This window comes from Nuphar pumila, chromosome 3, assembly GCF_984573655.1.
Source record: "Nuphar pumila chromosome 3, dmNupPumi1.hap1.1, whole genome shotgun sequence".
Lineage (NCBI taxonomy): Eukaryota > Viridiplantae > Streptophyta > Magnoliopsida > Nymphaeales > Nymphaeaceae > Nuphar > Nuphar pumila.
The window spans coordinates 33,534,267-33,541,811 of NC_143251.1; positions in this window are offsets into that span (position 1 = coordinate 33,534,267).

Consider the following 7,545-nt stretch of genomic DNA (forward strand, 5'->3'; position numbering starts at 1 on the left):
TTGCCTTCTTAGCTTACCTAAATTGGAATGGAAGGCCATCCTCGCCCCCTCATCCTTTCTTTTTGAGTTTTTCATCCGAGGCAGATCCCGAATATGCAAAAAATATATCTTGATCCATATCATAACCTATAAACAGAAAGTCACCCCTCCCTATTTTAGTATCTGGTATCTATTCTCCTAAGCAGTGTTACTCTGCCAAAATCTCTACAAAATCCAACTTAGCTGACTGAGCCTAGTCGACCTAGCCTAGTCTACCTTAGTTTCACCTAGCCTAGTGTAGGACCCAAATCCTTATCTCACCCATATTTTGGAGCTCGTGCCTAGCCAAAGTGTTGTCTGCGCTATCCTATGCTCGTCAAACGTAGAAAGGCTACCTAAGCCCGAAGTGAGATTTGATTCTTATCTTAATAATTATTTTAATTATTTAATGTGTGTATTTATGTTTTGGATAATCTAACATTTTGTATATTATTTGCTTTGTATTCTTTTCGAGTTTCAGTGATTGCCACGACCAAACTCACTTTTTTTATAGGATTCACAAAATGTATGAATCGCTGCAATGTTGTTGCTCTAGATACAATGATCAAGAGTTCCTAGTTAGGTTGATCCCTCATCATTGAAGGAGGAAAGACTCTTTACCTTGAAGAACGTACTTCACATCTTCTCAAATTCGGATCCAGTTTTTCAGACCCACGTTTAAAATAATTTTCTGAAGTGAAAAACTTGTTTTTGTCTTCCAAAAATAATGGGGATCTACATAATGATGATCACGATAGGACATTCGACCAACTTGCAAATCTGAGTTTTTTGAAAATTGGTGTTACGAGGTTGGTACCCATATTTTCTTTCTTGTGTGTTTTTAAGATCTGGATCCACCTCGGATCCAAATCCTGTCATTTTGTTTCTGTCCTGTTAAAACCCTATCATAGTGACAAGGATGTATCTCTATTTTTTATGTCTATTTTTCAAGTTCTTAAGCTTGTTTGAATGATGACGTGCAGGGCTTTGTATTTCTTGTTGAACCCATTTTCAGATTCTATCGTTACAGTATCCGAAAATAGGTGTGAACAATAAAAATCAATCATTTCTATAACAGTTTTTCGTCAGAGAGGTCTATTGTTTTTCATGTTTCTCAATGATCCAGCAACAAAAATTTATGTTTTAAGACTCGTTGGAAATCTAGGAAATATATCTAACTCTGTTTAGTTTTAAAGCAGAACTGAATCCTCCTCTGAAACCTTTGTTTTTCTGACTCAAAACTAGGTACAAGTTCTTTTCATGTATAGCAAAACAGTATGTCAGTCTGCCTTCTTAGAGGCTTATCTCCCCAACCGCTTAACAGATCTTTGTTATTCTAGTGGCATTAGAAAGATAATAAACTCTTTGTCCTTAATCATTTTTACTGTTTTTCATTTTTTTGATGCAAGTACCCAAAAGATAGCTAGTTTCAGTCAGAATAGGGGCTATTTGTGCATGTTTTTGGGCTGTTTTTAGGGCCATATCTTGGCACCTCTTGTTGTTTTTTGGCGCTCCATACTCCATTTTAAAGATAAATTAGTTTTCTATCTTTTCTCTATTGGGACTTTTTTCAGAATCTGTCATCTTTTAGGTCAAAAATAGCTAGCTTTGTCTATTGTTGTTTTCCTGACTTAGGAAATTTTCAGAAAAATTCCCCTTTCTTGGATTTTGGAGCCCTGGTTTCATAAATTCGTACTTGCATCCCATCATTGTGTGTTTTTGTGCCATTGGATTTTGGATATATCTTTTGGGTAAGATTTATATCTAAATCCAAGATCCAATCCACCTTCCTTTTTCATGCGAAAAACCATTTTGAATATAAAATCATAGCGTTTTTGCGTATGATTGTCTTTCCTTTTCTATTTTAGGAAGAAACCCTAGGTAGATTAGGTATTTCCTTTTCTATCTTAGATTCTTAGCCTGATTAACATAGAAATCTTTGTCGTGGAATCCCAAGTCATCTAGTTTTTTTTTAGAAATATTTTCAACCCCGACAAGTTAGGAAATTTAGCTTGATTGGGACATTGTCTGCTTCGTGATTGTTTCTTTTTTTTATCTTATCTCTTAGGATTATGATTGCAGGGCCATAGTTTTGTATTTGGATTTTAAAACCTATCCTTGTCCTGTATTTTGGATCTACAAATCCCTCCACTAGTACCAAGAGCCATCAGCTCAGATATATCAATGATGGACAAAGGAGACCGTCAACTAACTCACAATACCAGAAAGCTTAGTTTGTGTATACTACGAAAGGTTCAGTATGGAGAAAGCTCACCCTATTAGATTCCATTTAAAGTGACTCACAAATTTGTGCAACTTTCGAGGAGATCCAAGAAGCCTGTTTTCTAAAATTTTGATCCATGTGTTGCTTGATTGATTTAGACTCTTATTGTAAAACCTGAGATTTTTCTTGACAATTAAAATGAATAAATGATGAACTATTGGTGTATTCATGACTATAATCGTGAATTTTTTATTTTCTTAAAATTCTTGATTTTCTTGATAATGTTGATTTTCTTAAAATTCTTGATTTTCTTGATATTCTTGATTTCGATTAATTATGAACCTTTATCTCAAGTTATAAATATTATTTCAAAAATAATTGAAAAAGTTAAAATATGTCTAAAATATTATAATTAGACTTGAGTTTGATTCAAATCTAAATTAAGACTTAATTAAGTGTTAAATTAAGGTTAAAAATTATATATAATAAATTATATTTTTGTTGAAATTAAATCTATGATTTTAAATTTAGTTTAAAAGTCACATGTGATTCTTTAAGGCATTTCTAATAAATAAATAATAATTTTTACAAGAAAGAAGCTTAAAAATATAAATTAGCCAGTGGATTTAACTAATAATATTTAAATCAAACCCAATTAAGTTGAATATAATTCATAATATTTAGATTAATTAAATGATGGATTATATGGGATATAACTCAGGATATCTTGAATCATATATCATTGGATTTGACCCATAGAGTTGGACGCTCCAAAAAAATGTTATTATTGTTTTGACCAAAAATTTTTAGCCGATCAGTGACTCATCTATTAAATTAGAGTTGACCTTGACATTCCTCATTTTGAGGGCATCGAAATCAACTATTTACAAGCCCAAATTGGTATTGATTTGAGCATTTTATCAGTGACCGAATTCATGTCTAATTATAAGTCAAAAATTAACATTTTTCAACACCGACTAAATTTTTTTTCCAAACCGTATGTGTATGATTAAATCTAAGACCACCATGATGATCTACATTTTAAGGGCTATGAAATCGATTATTTAAATGTCTAATTCTGATGAGTCTTTGGGTTTCTAAGCTCCCGAAAGGTTACCTTATCACTAAAGCCCAAAATAGGGTAAAAAATCCTTACTTTTCTTTTATAGCTTAAGTAATTTTGAAATTTATTGAATTAGGTCTTATAACTTATTATCTTATTTTATTAATAAAATAAATTAATAAATAATAACTTCTTATATTAGAGATAGTACTCTTGTTTAATTCAATCTATAAATAGAGGCCCTCATGAGAAAGATTAATAAGGTTATTTTTTTTTCTCTCCTCTCTTACCTACATCCCTTAGTGCCTTCCATTTTCTTTCTTGGATTCAAGAAAGACCTCCACGTAATTTCAGAGGGTGTATTAGATGATTTTCAAGCTATTAAAAGGTGTGGATCAACCAGATCGTGCAAAAAGACCTGCCAGAATCTTCAAATTTTTTTTTTGAGATAAAAGGTAAGTGATTTATATTTTTCTTGCAAGAACGAAGTTCTTGGCCTAAATTTCAATGATTTTTCAGAAGTTTAGACCATGATCAGACCCTCCTAACCATGAGTTTGACTCAGATCTAAAGATTCATGGAGAAAGAACATTTTTCTCAAAGGAAAACTCTTTTAAAATTGGGTTTTTCATAAAAACTGGTTTCTCAGAAAAGAAATTTATAAAATTTATAAATATTCGATTTATGCCATGATTTTCTTGCAAGTATCGATTTGTATTGGTATTATATGTTGTTGTATACCTTCTGTAAAAAATTAAGAATTTCTATGGTCAAAATCTTGAGGAAGTCCTGAGTGTTTTTATTCATCTTTATCCTAAGATCAAAGAGTTGACCGATCGTCGGTAGGGCATCCACCTTAAATCATAATCGTTAAATGAACAAGTTCATGAGGGTTTAGAATGGTTTGATTTGATGAACACTCAAGATAAAAAACCAAGACAAAGTTTCTTCCTCAAGACTCCTTGGGAACCATCAAATTAGGGCTCGATTATTCTTCAGATAGTCTGAATAGGCATCTAGAAATAGGGTAACATGAGTTTGGGGATTTCATGTTTCATTGAATTTAATGAACTTTCAGGAGTTGAGACCCAAAGGTTAAGTGTCTTGACTCAGGATGAAGTCTTAAATATCAAGGGTCCTCTCCCCATTAGTTCCTTTCACCTGACAACTCGCATTCCACAGTTCTTCCTCCAGACTTCTAGCTTGCTCTTCATACTCATTAGGATATGAAGATTTAGTTCTGATCGTCAAGAACACTATCTCTAGGATACTGACAGGCTGGACCTTTCTGACTAGAACACTCTGACCTTTCTGTTTGTGGACCTACTTATATATTCTCAACTTAGCTTCATTCTCCAAGAACTTTTATTATATCTCTTGCATCAATAATTTCAGGGATACATTGAAAACTTTCACTTCTTCTAAAATAGATCCTTCTCAAAACTCTTAGGGTATCCCTTTGTCCTTGTCCAACTCATCATGCTGGTTGTTCGAACCCAACCCTAAGAAGGGGTGGATTCTATAATAGGGCTCAGGGTCTGGTAAAGCCTACTCTCTTGAGGGGCAGATTTTAGCAGTTAAGCTCCGAGTTGTCTGAAATAAAAAAAATGTAATGGGAGAGATAAAAAGGGGCGACTGACCTGACATGATTCCCAAGAGGAGACATATGGGGTCGTTGACTGCAAGGCAGAAGAGAGAGAATCAATCTCGTCGGCATGTTGAGATGGAAGGGGCATGTGGAGGGAGAATATCGATCTCTTGGGAACTAAAAAACAAGAACAAGAACGAAGAATAAAGATTTACTCAATAAGCTTCATTGATTTATTATAAAGACCAAGAACACATATTTACAGAGTCTAACCATGAAAACTAAAGAAGATAAGAGTCATAATTACATAATATCAAGAAACCCAAAACAAGATGCCTAATAGGATAGATGTTCCCCCAGGCTGGTCGACTAAGACTCCGGCTTAGATTTGAACCCAAATCTGATCTTTCTAGGTCAAACATGGGTGGTTCGTAACAATCCGCCACTCTTAAACTCACATTTCCCTCAAGGCAAAAACTCTGAAAAATGTTGCAACAACCGATCATTGTCACCGCCGGCGCCAAACATTAGGTGTGGGGTTTTCCCACATGCCTTGATATTGCTTGGAAGGTGGTTGCATCCTTGAGTGTGACTAGCATCAAATCAGCCCTTGGCATGTTGTACTTGGTCTATGTCGGTTCGAACTAAGGTAGTGCTTCACTTCTCCAAGATTGAGGTAGAAACTAGTATCACTTATGTGCTATGGGCAACAAGTAAATTATTGCTTCGAGAGACCACTAATTCCTATAGTTCATCTACTACCTTTCTTGACGAACTTGGAAGCAAAGTGCATTGTCCACCCTCGGTAGCTGGGTTGTTAGTAGCTAGTTGAGGTCTTGTTCCCATATTCATCCATGACAAGTTTGCTACATGTGTCTCAACAACTGCTTCAAGTTGTTTGGCTCCCTTTTTATTGGACAGATCCTCCTGATCCAGTCCTTAAATGGCCTCACACTTATGGCACTTGGGCATGGGTCAAGAGGCAGGTTGTACTATTTCTATGTGACCAATTGGCTTGATAGGATGGTCAACCTCCTTAGGTGGCACTAGTTGGAGACCATATTGGAGTTTGCTCTTGAGCTCATTGTACAATGCTATCGGCTTTGACTCGGCATTCATTAGGGTTTTTGGCTATGCGATCTTCTGAAAAATCCTGGTGCACATTTGCACCCATTGAAGTTTCTATCTAACCTCTCGCAGAATCTGTAATTCAGTGGTTCTAAATTCAGCAGTGATATGTATTTATAACAACTCAAGGGCCTTTCGAGCTTGCTCATTTACTTAACTATGGAGCTCTGGAGATGGCTTATTGACTGCGATGCAGAATCTAAAGTTCAACAAACCCAACCACCATAGCAAGTTGCATAATGAATCTAGAAGACAATGAAGGGCTAAGATCTCCATTAGAGAATACGTATTTAAGAATAGACATTGGGGACTTGCAACCAATCAAGAATCGCAAGAACAAGCACCAGAGATGAGAAAGTTCATTCATTACCCAAAAAGACCTAGCAAGAATCACAAGAAAATGGTTAGATCGCACTTGGTCGGAACCGTTGAGGGTGTGAGCCCTTGCAACTGCAAAATAGAACTTGATCTACCACCAAGAATGTAGAACTTATTATTCTTGATTCCATAGAAAAGCCTTGCTCTGATACCACTGTTGGAACTCAACCCTAAGAAGGGGCAGATTCTATAATAGGGCTCAGGGTCTAGTAAAGCCTACCCTCTTGAGGGGTAGGTTTTAGTAGCTGAGCATCGAGTTGTTTGAAATAAAAAAAGGTAAGGGGGAAGATGGAAAGGAGCGACTGACTTGACATGATTCCCAAGAGGCGACATATGGGGCCGTTGTTTGCAAGGCAGGAGGGAGACAATCAATCCCGTTGGCCTGCATGAGATGAAAGGCACATGTGGAGGACAATATCGATCTCTCGGGAATTATAAAACAAGAACAAGAACAAAAAATAAAGATTCACTCAATAAACTTCATTGATTTATTATAAAGACCAATAACGCATATTTACATAGTATAACCATGAAACCTAAAGAAGATAAGAGTTATAATTGAATAATATCAAGAAACCCAAAACAAGAACCCTAATAGGATGGGACGTTCCCCCAGAGCTGGTTGACTGAGACTCTAGGTTGGATTTGAACCCGAATCTGGTCTTTTTAGGTCGAACATGGGTGGTTCGTAACACTAGTCCTTTTCTTCTTCTTCTTCTTCTTTTGGATCTGTCTCTTCCACAATATGCTGATCGAAATAATCCCCTCCAGATAGAAGGGTTGCCCCCATTCCCTAAAGCGGGGTTCCAGCCAATAGCGTCTCCAACTCTCTGATGCCCCTAGGTTTCTTCTCGATGTTCCTAGGTATATCTTGAGCCATAAACTCAAGTTTCATGTTTTGGTAAGGGTTCTTAGAACTCTGTCCTAGCTCAGATATGATCGAGTTTTTAAAAGGATCCGTGTAGGAATCCTTCTTAACCATGACCTGGGATCTACCAATAAACAAGAGTCCATATAAATCACACAACACCCAGATCAAACATTTTAAAAACCAAGCTTCCTAGGTCTCCTTGAGTGCTCTATGGATCAATGATGTCACTTCAAATGAGTTTTAATAGGTTGATTTTTTTTCTTAACAAACCTTTC